The 17,504-nt window shown below is 36.5% G+C and overlaps 1 long non-coding RNA gene across 2 annotated transcripts in view; it reads left to right on the forward strand.

Annotated features, from left to right (window-relative positions):
• The window catches only part of LOC124223135 (uncharacterized), a 56,414-nt gene extending 42,924 nt beyond the window's left edge, over nt 1-13,490 (forward strand). The window contains exons 1-3 of one of the 2 annotated variants that reach the window (XR_006884206.1): nt 257-467; nt 1,602-1,726; nt 12,939-13,490. This is a non-coding gene — a long non-coding RNA (uncharacterized lncRNA). Of the gene's footprint in view, nt 1-256; nt 468-1,601; nt 1,727-12,938 lie in introns of those variants that run through there. The other variant, XR_006884205.2, reaches the window with a different exon arrangement.
• The last annotated feature ends 4,014 nt before the right edge of the window (nt 13,491-17,504 follow it).

Consider the following 17,504-nt stretch of genomic DNA (forward strand, 5'->3'; position numbering starts at 1 on the left):
ATAAATGAACCGGTTGGTTTTACCGAATTTTAAAATGTCTATAAAGTCGGAATACCGAAGCAGCTAGAGTTTGCAGCAATGAGGTGAGGAAGGAGGAGGAGGAGTAGAAGGAGGAGGATGAGGAGGTTGAGGTGGAGGTGGAGGTGGATGTGGAGGTGGAGGTGGAGGTGGGGGTGGAGGTGGAGGAGGAGGTGGAGGAGAAGGAGTTGCACACGGCCATCCACATGTGGTCGGGGAAGGTCGAGTGACGCGGTTCACTCCCGGCTGCGCAAATATTAGTCGTCGTGTCGTCGTCGTGTCGAAAAAAATACCGTCAAATAGAAATAAAATGTCGCGTTGCTAGGCCACGTAGCGTCTCGACTGACTCTCGCGATCCGCTCGATCAGCTGCTGCATCGGTTCAGAAATTTTTTCAACCAAGCGTATCTAACGCTAAATAAAAGCTGAGAAAATACGGAAATGTAAAAGGTTCGATAATGAGTTTTTGTTCATCCAATTTTTGGCGGATCGCAAATCTTGCTATTTTTCGTAATTATGTAAATAGGCAAACGAAGCCTTTTTTAAAATGGATCTCTTTTTTTTTTTTATAAAGCTGGTATTTCAATTTTGTTCACTGTTTTCTTGGAGTTTTTTTTTTTTTTTTTTTCTTCCACTGGTTACCAAAATCTTGCAGGACTGATTGAAAATCAACGATTCTACAATGTTTAAAAAACTCGTTCAGTTATAACGTAATCACAGAAAAATCGTGAATAATGAAGTGCAGGACTAGTAGAAAAAAAAAATCTTTATAAAATCGCTGTTTATGTTTTCAGGTTTTTTTTTCTTCTTCTCATTTTGTAAATTAAAACATTTCCGTTCCGGTTAAACGAACGCAAAAAAATTTATACGAAAGAAACATTTTTCTAGATAAATAAAACTTGGCGAATATTTGAAAATTATTAATGGTGAAAGTAACCATAATAATTATTATTCCAATGATTTAAAAGTGGATATATATGGAAGACCAGATGAGTCGATCTATATTTCTCTAGTTTGTACACCGTGTTTTACGTCACGTAACCGTGCAGTTGTACAAAGCTTGGAAGAAAATTTGTTTTTCTCTTAAGTACACATGGCGAGGAAATTTTTTTAGGTCAGGTACATAAGCTGATATATTTATGCATGTTGGTTACCTGTCAGTCACTCAGTCAGTCACTCGGTTGGTTGACATTGTAAATTTAGCCTTCGTTTGTGAAAAAACATTGGAATTTTTGGTATGCAAAGAAAAATTAGCATTCCTTAAAAATTATTTATGCAACATTTGTGAACGGCTTGATGAAAGGTCAGGGAAATGCGATTACAGAAACTGAAGGAAACCCGAAACCCTTTTGCTTGATTGCGTTTTGAAGACTGTGATTTTTCTGAATCAGATTTATCTTCCATGTGCGCAAGTTTTCATTTTAAAAATATTACAAAATTTCTGCGGTATCATAGATATGCTAAAATCAAAAGAAAACAGACGCTTGCAGAGGTGAAAAAATAGAATAAATACGAATGTCTTCGTGTTTTGTTTCTCATTATAAATATTGGTTTTTTTTTTTTTTTTTTTTTTTTTTTTTGCAGATGCGACCTGAATTGATAACATCGATCACTTTTGAAACGCCTCCTTTCTTAATCTGGCGCAAATGTAAAAGTTTCAAGTTCCACACGTTTGCCGAAGAAAATTAAGAAAAATAAATATCACCGAGGTTAGTTGGAAAAACTTCTATACAAATTTTCGATCTTATTTATAAGAGATCGTGCATTGAGCGTTTATCAAATTGCGAATTTCGGAAGTTACAAAGCTTGTAACTGTTCAATAGTAGAAAAATAAAAGTCACTGTAATTGTAAATAAAAGTTTGGATACATCGATGCTCCTTTCAAATCGATTAAAAATTATTGAAACTCCAACCGATTTTTTCAATTTCAATCCACGATGGCTTATTTCATTATTCTAAAAGACTGTTTTCTACAAAGTGTTAAGGAATTCGAGACAGATTTTGTTATCAGCATTCAATTCAATATTGCCATTTGTTAGGCATAAATAATTTTATCACATGCAATATTGTATATTCAATGATGCCAACGTGATGAAAAAAAATAAAAAATAACAGAATAACGTATTCCGAGTAAATTCATAGAAAAGTCTTCCGTCAAAAATTCATTCTAAAAAAAAATCGACCCTTTAACCGAAGTATAAAATCAAATGTGTCCCGTTAATTACGTAGAAATGAGTAGCATAAATAAGTTTGAAAGGCCAAAAAGAATTAAAAAAAAAAAAAAAAACATGAGAGAGCGACGGAATATTAAAAATTGTGAGAAGAAAAAAAATGAGAACGTTCGTCGTTTGCCCGAGAATGATTAAAGCCTCGTTCTGAGGCCGGTGGCAATTGGTAGTTGAAACGTGTGAAAGAAAAATTCCAGATCACTTGCTAACCAGACCGTCCGATGGCTTGTATTTGTCCATTCTGTTACGGGGAGCGGCTTCGAGCCAATGAAAATTGAGTCCGCGAGCATCGGTATACGCCCGCTAACAACGGGTAATGACTGATTATCTTAGTTAGTGTTGTTAACACTCTTATATATGCTGCACCAAGGCGAAGCACTCGTCACATTATTTTCCATTTATATATAGGCCTACGTGATACATATATGGGAAATTCCATGCGAACCCGACCAGCGACTGACTCTTAACATTTTTAATTCCGTTCAAAATTTTTTATGCAATTCTCCCAACTCAGAAACGGTGCCCTGAATTTTTTCACATTTTTTATTCGACTTGTTGACTATTTATAAATATTAAAAAGTGATTCTGAAATGTAGCTTTTTTTTTCAAGCCTCAAAAATTTTTTGCAAATGGTATTTTCTTATCCAAACATTTCGAAACTCTGGACTCACGATGAAATCATTTTTTTCTGATTTTTTTTTTTTATCTTAGCACTTTGAATTTTTCTCGTCAACTAAAACGTTGTTTAAACGGTCTGAAAATTATCCGAAAATTTTTTATTAGTTCTATTTTTCACTTGAAACATTTCTGGACTGGTTCGTTATAAAGTTGTTGAAAAAAAAAAAAAAAGCAACGTAATGTGCCAAAAAAATAGAAATTGCTCGACAATGGAATCTGTGTTAGAAATATTCTCAGTGAAATATAGAAGTTTTGAGAATTTTTTGAGCATTTTCAGAGGGTCTAAACAATGTTCCAGTTGGTCAGAAAAATTTAGTTTCTTGAGAATAATAGACAAAAAAAATTGTCCAGGTCTTGAAATGTTTGGAAAAGAAAATAGAGTTATTGAGAATTTTGAAAAAGGTCCTTTTCAAAATCACTGTCAATATTAATAACTAATGAATCAGCCAGTTGTATAAAGGACCTGAAAAAATTGTGGGTAATGTATTGGAATTGGGACAATAGTAGAAAAAATGTTTAACAAAATCAAAAATGGTGAGTGTTAGTAGAAGTTGGTTGGGTTTGCATGGAATTTCCCATACGTATGTCGGTACGCGGAGTCTTAACGCAATTACGCAGACTCATAAAAGACGGCTCGAAACTTCGCACCGAAGACACGTGCCTCGATATTCATTGCGAACGATCCACTTAGTGCTTGCAGAAAATGATCGTTAGCAAAAATCTTTTTGCATTTCACGAGCTGATTTGCAGCAGCGTTTATTTCATAACCACTGCAGTTCTTTGCCGGGTATACGGTTAATTATCATTCTACAAGGATCCTCGAGTTGTGCAAATATTTTTTAACCCATCGATGCGAAATGTGGTTAACAGTTTATTTAGCTTATTTTTTTTTTCTCAAAATTTAGATTCGATGATGCCTCTCAAAACATGAGTTTCTATCTTTTTTTTTTTTTGTTTTCATTGACACAATTTCCGCCCAAAATTTATTCACCAATTCAACAGTATTTGTTCTCCACTTTAATAAGAAAAATAATTTTATCGGTTTCTTCCGGTGTTTGTCTCGTTATTTTTTTTTTTTCTTCTTACCATCCCTTATTTCAAGTGTAAAAATCGTTGGGCCAGAAAATCGGAGAAAATCGATTCGAAGATCTGGAAAAAATTTCAAGCAACGCGGCTCGAACGATGAAAATTTTAAATCGAAAATGACGAATCGAAATATAATCGAATCGCGTCTGGCGATCGGTTCCGGCTGACTGGTAGAAATCGAGCCTCAATCCACGATTCGGTAAACAGAGTTGAGGCAGGTCCTAGTTTGGATTTGGAGGGGGATAAAATTGAAGAGAGATTTTATGCGGTGCGACGGGGTGGCTAAGCCAAGTAAAGAGAGAGAGAGAGAGAGGAGGACTGAAACCGAATGGACAAACCGTGAAGCAGCGACCGGGTAACCGGGTAACCCATAGCAAACCAACCAGCCTCGACGACTCGACGAGACTTCCTCCTCCGCTGTTTGAGCGACAAATATTTTCTCCTCGCAAACTCGTGTCGATGGTTGGCACACGCATACGCACATTCTCAAACACACCTATATATTTCTACCGTCTATTATACGCGGACTTCGAACGATTCGGGCTTGTGCTTTTGCAGACAGGCCTACCATCAACGCCGAGAATTCCATCCTTACCATTGTTGCATGCAATTTACATAGTTTACGTGTTTTTCGGTATCGTAGATCATACGGAGCAACAATTTTTGTTTATTTATTCATTTTATTTATTTACAATCAACTTGAGTTTCAAATGTAATCTAAACATTGACGTGAAAAAAAAAACAGAAATGCAATGAAAAGTACCAATTCATCAAGTATACTTACGTCAAACATACATAAAATTAAATTCAGAATAAAAACCAATGGATTTTGAAACAAACTCATACCATATAATGGCAATATAATTAGGTTAGATTCATCCAGGGTGGCATTGAAACTGGAAGGCCTGAAAAGTCTGGAAATATAAGGGAATTTAAAAGTGGTCATGAAAAAACCGAGAATTGTTGGGGAATTTTTATTTTGGTCATGGAATAAAGTGAAAATATCAATATTTCGTAATGGGAATTAGAAACGATTTAAAGTTACAAACTTACTTTTTTACGACGAGAATAATAATTTGGCTGCAGCTGACTTTGTTGATATTGTATTTTTTGAATGATTTAGATTTTAGTATCTTAACAGGACTCGGAAAATGTTAGTCTTCTGGAAAATCTTGTCAATCTGCATCCAACGATTATAACATCTACAAAACTTTTTGTTTGCAGCATTTTTACCGTAGAATCAACTCCTAACATCTTACACTTTATGTTAAACCACAATCAGAATTTTACAATAGCTTATATTGTTGCGAAGATCTTCAATCCTCGATTTAAATTACCTATAAAATTTTTGGTCTTCATAATTTTTACGGTTGCGGAGAAATTTTTAATGTCTTCGTTTTTTTTTTTCATCCATCCTTTTGTTTCGCAACAAATTTGTGGACAATTTTTATCCTACTTTTATTTCAGCGTCTTAAAAGTGATTGTGTGCTTATTATAACATATTTACTGTACACATGAGTTGTCAATTTACGAAATCAGGTTAAAAATTTACAATTTCGGTGCAGCGATGTAAATTAGGGAAAAAGTGGGAAAAAAATAATTCGTACTTACTAAATTGTGTAGTATATTTATTTGAAATTTATAAATTGAATAAGCAGTAAACGTACGATGAATTCACTTTTCCTTATCCGAATAAAATTTCTAATACAGTGTAGGAAGTTCCATACAGAAATCATTTCAACAGTGATATGTCAGAAAAAAAACACCCTTACTTTAAAATAAGAATCTAAAAATGTTTTAGGGTAAATATTTCACATGTTTTGGAATTTTCTTTCTTTCTTGTTTTTTTTTTTTCTCGCCGTATTTAAAAAATGAACCCGAAATAACGACGCAACAGCAACTTGACGCGAAAAATTGTCGCTTGGTTGTTTAATTTCGTACAAATGATGAGTAAAATGTTACTGAGAAATAAAAAAACCATAAAAACGAAAATTCGTTGATTGAACCAAGTATAATTTTTCTGCGTTTATACGGACATTCGGAATTGTTGTCACACAGAGGTTTGTTGCCGTTTCTTTTACATATTATACTAGTATGTACATTTACTCGCTTGTGAGTAAACGACCACCCGGTATTCATACAAGTGTGTTTACTTCACGTATATATATATATAAAGTGAAATCATCTCTCACTCTATACCGTTTATTATACTCACGTCGGATTCAGAGATATTTATGTTTGTGCATTGCTGCTGCTGGTGTTTCTCATTTTCTATTCTTTATCCTCGGTTACTCTTCTCGACTGCTTAATCAGCTGGATTCGTAGAATTAACTTGAGATTTTGAAAATTTTTTTTTTTTTTAAATTTTCTTTCACTCTCACTTTTCCACCTAGATGCAGAAACGAACGCTCAAAGTTGGCCAGTTTAATCGCTATTAAATATTATTGTGAAAATTTGAAATATTTCAGAAAGATACAACGAATATCAAAATTCGAATGAAAAGAATAAAAGCGTATAAAAAAAATTAAAGTGTAGATTTTATCTTTTTCTGTGATAACGAAATGGCCGAGTGGATGAAATAAGAGAGAAAGTGAACGACGAAAACTATGTGACATTAATTTTATACATTCTCATTTTCGAACACTTTAAATTCAGCGATATTCGACTCAACACGCAATCGGGCTGATTGAATTAAAAAAATAGAAGCAAACAGAAATGGAAATTGATAGAGAAGCGTCGGAGTAAACATTGTGGATGAATTTTAGAAATTTTTCCTTTGAAATATTTGAATCGAGGTTTCGTTTTTCCAAAGACTCAGGTATCCTGGTAATTGAAATCAGACCATGAACCTATAGAGTCATGAATCGAAAATTCATTGTTTCTATTTTCCGAGTTAAAAGAAGAGAGCGAGAAAAAACAATGTACACATACGTGTTTAGTTTTTTGGAGAATAACACAGATCGATAAAAAAATTGTTTTTTTCCCGTGTCTATATTTAAATAAGTAAGTTTTGATTCTACACATCGAATAATAACCAAAATCTTCACTTTGTCGCTTATATAAAATTTGCTTTCGTCTTTCTTACGTTGATAAATAACACCGGTTATCGCGATTTTTGAGTCTAAGTTCTAGATGTTGAAATTTTCGTTTCTTCGGCGTAAACAATAAGAGAAAAAAACAATTCTATCTAACATATCTATTGGATAAAATTTGCTTTTGTAGAAACAAAAATGATATTTTCAATTTTAAGATAAACGACCTATTTTCTCAAACATTTATATTGTAAATAACAATTAAACAATCTTCAGTTTCCCATTTAAATCACTTTTATTCAAATATTTTAAAGGCGAATCTGAAGTTTGTTTAATTATTATTTTCAATATAAATGTTTGTGAAAATATGTAATTTTTTTTTTTTAAATTCGAAACATCGTTATCGTTTCCAAAAAAGCAAGCTTCATCCAATAAAATTATTCTTTCTTCATTAGTTTACGTGAAATAAATTATACATACACATACATATGTATACACTGGACGATTCCTCGTTTGCATTATAGAGGTTAATTCACACTGATCCCGCGGTGAAGTGTTTGCGTTGAAGAACAATATCAAGGATACACATTGACGTTATGACACACGCAGATTTATTACACACACACACACACACACACACGGATAATGATACACCGTTAAGAAAATGTACTGTACACGTGTATATTCATATACGTATACGTATAGAAGCGCGTAAATTTGACAATATATTAATAATGTTGTATAAATTTCAGTAAATATTTGTCCCACGTCAATCTTTGTCGACTCCACACCACTATATTCTTTAGAGACTCTTGAAGTGTTTGAGGTAGAAAATAGTAACAAATTTACATTGCCAGGTGGTGTCGTGTGTAAGTATACGTATATAAATGTACCATGTTACACTGTATATATATATATATATACACACACACACACATGTGTATATATGCATACAATACACGTATGGTCGTGTGTTATTATACGCGGGTGTCCATACGTGTGATATTGTCAATAAAGTCCAAAGATAGGAGACAGAGAGAGAGAGAGAGAGCGGCTGAAAGTGTACCTGTTCGTACAGGCGCACGCATACCAACTTTTTTAGAAAAGTCAAATAAACAGACAAACACACTCTTTTATACATATATATATATATATCCGTAAATAAGGACACTCCCGAACAGATAGAGAATGATATAAATATAGATAGAATTCACCGATTTTTAAGAGAGAGAGAGAGAGAGAGAGAGAGAGAGAGAGAGAGAGAGAGAGAGAGAGAGAGAGAGAGAGGGATGCATAAATGAAAATAATTATATTATAAAATAAATGACGGTATTATCCAATAAGATATCGTGAATATCTAAATACGTCAATTAGAGAAGCTGTGTAATTATTGTTTTCTTGGTGAAAAATGTATGTTCATACGCGTGCATACGTAAAATTTGGTATACGATTCGCAAAGCTTTGACAGTTTCGTTCGTTCATTCATTCGTACGTTCGTTTGGTCGTTAGGTGATTCATTCATGCATCATTTATTCGTTCTTTTTTCAATTTCACCACTGTAAATTTGTATGGATCGTTAAAATTTACTAAAAAATTTGAAAGAGCGGAGGGCAAAAAAAAAAAAAAACAACAACAAAGAAACAAATAAACAAACAAACAAAAATGCAATGAAATGAAATAAAAATGTACGAACTTACAATAAGTCAAGTCGTCGACTCATAGTATATTGCCTAATGTCATATGTACACACGTATATGTATATAGCCGAATAATATGGTCTTAATTTATTCCTCGAAAAGCTCCGTTACGTATACTGAAAAGAAAGACTGCAGAAGAAAGAAGGAATAACGATGGAGAGAAGCAAATTCTCGAATCGCTATTTATAATATACACAGTTTATTTTCTTCTCTCTTTTTTTCTTTTTTTTCTATCATCCTTATCTGATTTTGAAAATTTTATTCCAGCTTTCAACAAAATAGATTCATTTTCATTGTACGCTAATTCAGACGACGTGAACGGAGTGAAAACAATGTATTTAAAGAAAAAAGAAACAATATTCATGTATATATATATTTTTTTTTCTCTCTTCCTTCTCGTGCGATACTTAAGATTCGTTCGTTACAAGCTAGTTGTACCGAGTGCCGATTGGTACGTGTCCTTAAAAAGTTTAGAAAGAAGCTGTGAAATACCGTTTCGCGTTGCCCATTAAGAAATACGTTCATAAGGCATACGTAATTACGTGATGATCATATTTTTCCATACACACCACGTCTATAAATATCCCATTTCATGCTACATCTGCAGCTCATCGTATATACACATACACGTGTATATTTCCGTAATTCAGGCAGGCTACAAAGAAGCAGTCAAAATAAAAAGCGAGACTTTAAGGTGGGTAAAAATAAGATGAAATAGCAAAAAAAAAAAATTAAAAATCTTTGTACACACACACACACATACACGTGAAATACAGATGCTTACCGTAAGCGGACCCTGAAAGCTGAGTTTTTAGACTTTAGGCTGAGGCATTGAGACAGGTAGGCAGATATTATACGCGTCAGTTGAGCTCGAGGTGTAAAGAAAGGCTTCCAAGACGAGACAGCGCTGATAGAAGTCAGAATATATATATATATAATGTGCATATACTTTATCTATATATTATATACATATATGTTGTACTCACCTACACCGCTATGGACTGACACGGTGGTGCCAGTTAATTGAGTGCTAACAAGCCGCTCCAGTCCTACCGAGTATATGTACGGAGGGGAAAAAACGCAACTCGAATCGTACACTCTGTCGAAAAAATGATTATACGCTCTGACGTGTTGAGAAAAGAGAAAGAAGAAAACGCGAAGTTGATCGATTTCTGCCAGGGAAAACAATTTTCTTATTCTTTTTTTTTTTTTTTTTTTCAAATTAAAAATACAGAGTCGCTGAGTCGGGTAATCCTAATGAAAAATAAATGCTTGTTAGAAAAGATTTTTTATGATAGACGGAACGGTGGAACAAGTGAATTTATAATATATGGATAAATGTTATTCTTTCTTGTTGGGAAATCGAATGGATTCATGTTATACGAATAAAGTAAAAACTAATTGCAAGAACAAAGGGAGATGAAGGATTGAAAACATTTTTTTTTTTTTTTCCGTTCATTTAATGAAACTAACTGAGTTAGCTTCAATCGGAATCAAATTAAGGTAGTGAAGTATATTTGTATGAAAAGAAAGTAAATAAAGCAAGAGGAACGTGGAAATGCTAATCAGAAAAACAAAAATTTAACTTGATTCTTGAACAGAGGTTTTTATTTTTCACTCGGAAAAATTTAATGAATTTTAATTAACTGGTTTGAGATTCTGATAATCTTTGTATCGATGTAACAGAAAAGAATACATTAAAGTAACCAAAGAATCAGTAACATTCTATAGTTTAACCCGTTAAGTCACAGTGGTGAGTATTCTTAAAAAATTGATTGAAAGGAATCGTAAAAATTGAAGGAATAATTTATTACCGAAAAAGTTACACACGTAAACATGTTTTACATAAATTACAAGTTTTTGGGATCGTTGATTACGAATCTGAAATCGGATTTTGAAAATTCATTATGGCGAATCCAATTAGCGACCCCGAAAACCCCTGCATAAAGTTTTTTGACCGTAATCGATAAAATTTGAAATTTCCGTCCGCCGTATTGGATCCGCAATCTTGAATTTTTGAAATCTGATGTCAGATTCGTAATCAACGACCCCAAACATCACAGAACATTGTCACGTTATAAAATTTGACTCGGTGTGACTCAAAGGGTTAAAACACGATGCAGGGGCTAATCGGGAAACTGATTATTCCCTGTTTAAAAAATAAATTAAATAACAATTTCCTCAAAAATAGTCCCGCCGCAGGTTGTTTCTTTGTGTGTTATTTTTTTCATTGATTACCTGTGAGCATCAAATTAATCCAATGCTACTTATATTTACCCAAATTTGAAAAAAGTGCGATAGAACTCCTGTTTCCCGGTATACACTCGATGCGAGTGGGGAAAAGGGAATTAATAATAACCAGACAGGTAAAACTTGAAAGAGAAGGCCGGAAGGTGTAGGTACACGTATTGAAAGGATGTATACGAGACGAGAGCTGGATTACGTGTGAAATCGTGAATTTATATGAGAATGCCTCGTAGGCATGTAGACGTCATCGTCGTTGTCTGATGGTATGGCATGGCATGAGTGTGACATTCTCGCAATGATGGCCTTCGCCTCGAGCTCACTCTCTCTCTCTCTCTCTCTCTCTCTCTCTCTCTCTCTCTTTCTCACTCTAAGAAAAAAAAACAAAAAAACATAAGAATGGGAAACGCAGAGAGAACAAGACGCGGATTTCGCAGCTGTAACGGGATCTGAAAGAGCGTAGGTTCGAGGCAGGCAGAGTTACACTTGGGGATAATGAATCTGGGAATGGTAATTTTTTACACCAGACAGTTATGTTGGCAATACAGAGAAATCTAAGGCGCCATAGTCGGCCGAGCGCGAAACAAACTCAATCTCAATAACCATAAAATAACCCATGACCGTCGAATCTAACCTTCGAATTCCGCGGGGATAATTGACTTGTTGGATTGACACGTATTCTAAGGTTAGATTCGACGTTCATGGGTTACTTTATGGTTATTGAGATTGAGTTTGTGTCGCGTTCGGCCGACTATGGAGCTGTAAGTTTCTCTGTGTTGCCAACATAACTGTCTAGTGTAAAAAATTAGCCGTCTCATATTCATTGTCCCCAAGTGTACGAAACCCCTTTTCACAGGTACCTAGAAGGCGCGGTGCTCTACTTGGAGAGCAAACCTTGACGAAATTAAAATTCATCGAGTGCCAACGTGCAGCAAGCCTACCGAGGGTACGTTTCGAGTTGAGGTCCAGGGCCCAGGACTCTCCGTCTCTTTATATTTGTCCTTATATTTTTCTACCTCTCTCTCTCTTTCTAGGGAATTAAAATTCATGACGAAATTATCACTTTAGGCATCTCGCTTCGTTACGTTCCGTTCTCTATATACAATTTAGGTATCTACTTATGCTATAAAGGTAAAAAAACAATGGAACACTTGGTCGTCGGGGTGTTCGGAGAGAACGATGCAGACGACAATTTAGTGTAATGAATCGTTTGAATAATCTTAGTTGACAAGTTCGGTAGAATTTCGGTGAAGCCTCACGGTCTGTTTAAACTAGATTCAATTTCGTATCGTGATTAGAGATTTGCAAATTTGTTATTTTAGGGAGTTAAAAATTTAGACAGATTATAAGTATTTGGACGACCAAGAATTCCAAGCTAAGAGTGAGAAATATTTTTGACGTTGGAGAAACGATGGAGAGTAAAATTCTTGACAGCGAATTCGTAATTTTAAAAATGGTAGATCAGATATTTGATTTCATTCACCGAGTGATATAGAATCGGAAAAAGCTTAGCGAATTAGACTAATCAAGTTTCAACTCTGTTTCAGAATTAGGATTATATTTTTTTATCAATAAATTTCTTATCTATATGCTGAAAACTATTAGAAGAAAATCGAACAATTTTGGTTTCCCTTGATAATACAAATCCTTGTATCGTTGAATTTTTTTTCCTTTGTGTTTAGATTCTATTGCGAATTCGTGATTTTGTGCTTACATAATTTTACTGCGATTTTCTACACATAGAATTGAGATTCAATATTTCAATTTCTTTTTACATTTTCACGATGAAATGAATGGATCAATTTTTTCCCTGGTAAATGGTCAGAGATAATTGAGCTCAAGTAGCTGTTGCACGCTTGTTTATCAAGCCAAGCTCGATCTGAGCGTAAATTAGAATTAGTGTAAACGGTGCCGTTCCGATATTCAATTATTAACTATGCTGCTTCTTGTTTACAGAGGCCACACCAACTCGGCAGGCTCAGCCCGCGGAGTTACTAATAAAATTAACACTTCCCCGGTGGAAATCAGCCATCAAACCCAACCAAAGTTCAACGTTTCACTCTTCTTTGACTCTGGCCCAGGCAAGCAAGGTCAAGACGACAATTGCAACTCCAAAGGCTTTGTGAATCCAGAATGGAAAGAACCTTAAATTAAAGTGGCTTTAGTAGTGCAGTTTAATGATGTGGTGAATTTTGATAAATACCATCAGTTGTCATAGTAATAAGAGAACAGTAGCAATAGTAGTGTGTAAGGATTTTTTTGTACAACAAGTTTTAACAATAGCAAGACTAATTGATATAAAATTAATAGAAAATAAAACCTAAGATAAGTGTATTTATTATCAAAGTACCTATTGATAAATTGTAAATGCAAAACTTATAACTTCCCTTTATTGCATTTCTCCCACGCTTATGATATAGTTATTACATAGTTATTCATAGTGAAGATACATGGTACATCATATTAATAGAAAATGCTAAACGATAACTTTTTCACTTTTGTAAAAAGAATAAATCACGATGCTAACACTAGTAGAATTGACTCGTTTTTATATTTTTCATTCGAGTAAAACCGTAACCTTCAAAGTTTATGCTGAGCATTCTCCGAATCTAGTCAGTCTAATAAATAAAAATAAACTAGCTATCAGCAAGGTTGACAGTCTTCGCCTAAGTTGTTGTTGGTAAAAATTATTTACGTAAATCGCTCTGTATGAAGTTAAGAAAGAAGGGCTGACACGATCCTTGGTCGAAACTGTGCCGAAGAAGATTTGCTGTTTCTGCATCAGTGTCTGCGAGGTGGTCCAGGATACAATGTTTGTCCTGTCGGTTTCAGCAGTTTTTCGGACACCTTTTTGTCAGGAGAGAGCCAAAGTAGTGTGCGTGTGTCATCGAGCCCCCTTTTCGCCCTTTTTTTCTTCTTCGCAACGCGTGTATTTCGAACGTGCCAAGTGCGTATCAGCCCTAAATAAATCATGGAGTAGACAGCCCGTTCTTGAGAAGGTGTCCCTGATCCGGCGGTCATCCCGTCAACGGTGACGCGTTGCACTTGGAGTAGAGGATTACCGAGATTTAGGGATTTTGTAATAATAGAGGAAAGAACGAGCGCTAGAGGACAAGAGGGAAAATAAAAACACGCGACGGCACACGCGGGTTGCTCGTGAAACATGCGACAAAAGAATATTCACAGTATGATTTTTGTGCTGGGTTATACATATATGCACGGGAATTTGAGAAAAACATAAATACGGAAACGGTTGTGGGTTGATGGAGAGCAAACGAACGTTGTCGTACTGTTTAACGTATCTGATCGATGGTCGGACTTGGAACTTGAAAAATGTAGATTTTGTTTATGTCTTGCATGAGTAGTAACAGTATGAACGGGAATAATTTGTCAATCATTTGACAAGAAATTTGAACATTTAATCTAGAGGAATTCAAGTTATCTTGTAAGTTTGGTGATCCATAAAACTGATTGGGTATTAAAAACTAAAAGTAGAAACTGAGTTGTTCTGCTAGACATTTTTTTATTTCCTAGGTCTGAAGAAGTTGAAAAAAACTATTTCGGAAATTTGATTTCATAATCAGAAAATTATTTTCATTCGCAATCGCTATTTTCGAAAGCAATCGTGCATGCTTGCTTGCTTTGGAGTCCATGTGGTCGCTTGCTCATACGCAACTTAAACTTAGCACTAAGCAAATCGGAGGAATTTCAGGTAAAATTACTCCTGGTATCAGGAGCGCAGAAAAACCGAAGAGCTCTTCGAAAACAGGGACAAATTGATTGACTGCATGTGATGTCGACGCTATGTGACTGAAGGCATGTCTGCTTGATTCAGAGGGCATGTGATCGCTAATTTTCCCGCCACTTCTTATTAGAACTAAGCAAATCGGAGAAATTTCAGCGAAAATGACTCCTGGTATCAGGAGCACAGGAGTACCGAGGAGCTCTTCTAAAAACATGGACACATTGATTGATTGATTGACAGCATGTGATGTCGACGCTGTGTGACTGAAGGCATGCCTGTTTGATTGAGAGGGCATGTGATCGCTAATTTTCCCGCCATTTTCTGTTAGACCTAAGCGAATCGGAGAAATTTCAGCGAAAATGACTCCTGGTATCAGGAGCACAGGAGTACCGAGGAGCTCTTCTAAAAACATGGACACATTGATTGATTGATTGACTGCATGTGATGTCGACGCTGTATGATTGAAGGCATGCATGCTCCGAGTATCAGGAGCGCAGAAAAACCGAGGAGGTCTTCTAAACACAGGGACACATTGATTGACTGCATGTGATGTCGACGCTGTGTGACGGAAGGCATGCCTGCTTGATTGAGAGGGCATGTGATCGCTAATTTTCCCGCCATTTTCTGTTAGACCTAAGCGAATCAGAGAAATTTCAGCGAAAATGAATCCTGGTATCAGGAGCACAGGAGTACCGAGGAGCTCTTCTAAAAACATGGACACATTGATTGATTGATTGACTGCATGTGATGTCGACGCTGTATGATTGAAGGCATGCATGCTCCGAGTATCAGGAGCGCAGAAAAACCGAGGAGGTCTTCTAAACACAGGGACACATTGATTGACTGCATGTGATGTCGACGCTGTGTGACGGAAGGCATGCCTGCTTGATTGAGAGGGCATGTGATCGCTAATTTTCCCGCCATTTTCTGTTAGACCTAAGCGAATCAGAGAAATTTCAGCGAAAATGAATCCTGGTATCAGGAGCACAGGAGTACCGAGGAGCTCTTCTAAAAACATGGACACATTGATTGATTGATTGACTGCATGTGATTTCGACGCTGTGTGACTGAAGGCATGCCTGCTTGATTGAGAGTGCATGTGATAGCTAATTTTCCCGCCATTTTCTGTTAGACCTAAGCGAATCGGAGAAATTTCAGCGAAAATGACTCCTGGTATCAGGAGCACAGGAGTACCGAGGAGCTCTTCTAAAAACATGGACACATTGATTGATTGATTGACTGCATGTGATGTCGACGCTGTATGATTGAAGGCATGCATGCTCTGAGTATCAGGAGCGCAGAAAAACCGAGGAGCTCTTCTAAACACAGGGACACATTGATTGACTGCATGTGATGTCGACGCTGTGTGACGGAAGGCATGCCTGCTTGATTGAGAGGGCATGTGATCGTTAATTTTCCCGCCATTTTCTGTTAGACCTAAGCGAATCGGAGAAATTTCAGCGAAAATGACTCCTGGTATCAGGAGCACAGGAGTACCGAGGAGCTCTTCTAATAACATGGACACATTGATTGATTGATTGACTGCATCTGATGTCGACGCTGTGTGACTGAAGGCATGCCTGCTTGATTGAGAGTGCATGTGATCGCTAATTTTCCCGCCATTTTCTGTTGGACCTAAGCGAATCGGAGAAATTTCAGCGAAAATGACTCCTGGTATCAGGAGCACAGGAGTACCGAGGAGCTCTTCTAAAAACATGGACACATTGATTGATTGATTGACTGCATGTGATGTCGACGCTGTATGATTGAAGGCATGCATGCTCCGAGTATCAGGAGCGCAGAAAAACCGAGGAGCTCTTCTAAACACAGGGACACATTGATTGTCTGCATGTGATGTCGACGCTGTGTGACGGAAGGCATGCCTGCTTGATTGAGAGGGCATGTGATCGCTAATTTTCCCGCCATTTTCTGTTAGACCTAAGCGAATCGGAGAAATTTCAGCGAAAATGACTCCTGGTATCAGGAGCACAGGAGTACCGAGGAGCTCTTCTAAAAACATGGACACATTGATTAATTGATTGACTGCATGTGATTTCGACGCTGTGTGACTGAAGGCATGCCTGCTTGATTGAGAGTGCATGTGATAGCTAATTTTCCCGCCATTTTCTGTTAGACCTAAGCGAATCGGAGAAATTTCAGCGAAAATGACTCCTGGTATCAGGAGCACAGGAGTACCGAGGAGCTCTTCTAAAAACATGGACACATTGATTGATTGATTGACTGCATGTGATGTCGACGCTGTATGATTGAAGGCATGCATGCTCCGAGTATCAGGAGCGCAGAAAAACCGAGGAGCTCTTCTAAACACAGGGACACATTGATTGACTGCATGTGATGTCGACGCTGTGTGACGGAAGGCCTGCCTGCTTGATTGAGAGGGCAGGTGATAGCTAATTTTCCCGCCATTTTCTGTTAGACCTAAGCGAATCGGAGAAATTTCAGCGAAAATGACTCCTGGTATCAGGAGCACAGGAGTACCGAGGAGCTCTTCTAAAAACATGGACACATTGATTGATTGATTGACTGCATGTGATTTCGACGCTGTGTGACTGAAGGCATGCCTGCTTGATTGAGAGTGCATGTGATAGCTAATTTTCCCGCCATTTTCTGTTAGACCTAAGCGAATCGGAGAAATTTCAGCGAAAATGACCCCTGGTATCAGGAGCACAGGAGTACCGAGGAGCTCTTCTAAAAACATGGACACATTGATTGATTGATTGACTGCATGTGATGTCGACGCTGTATGATTGAAGGCA

The sequence above is a fragment of the Neodiprion pinetum genome, chromosome 7 (assembly GCF_021155775.2).
Source record: "Neodiprion pinetum isolate iyNeoPine1 chromosome 7, iyNeoPine1.2, whole genome shotgun sequence".
Classification (NCBI taxonomy): Eukaryota; Metazoa; Arthropoda; class Insecta; order Hymenoptera; family Diprionidae; genus Neodiprion; species Neodiprion pinetum.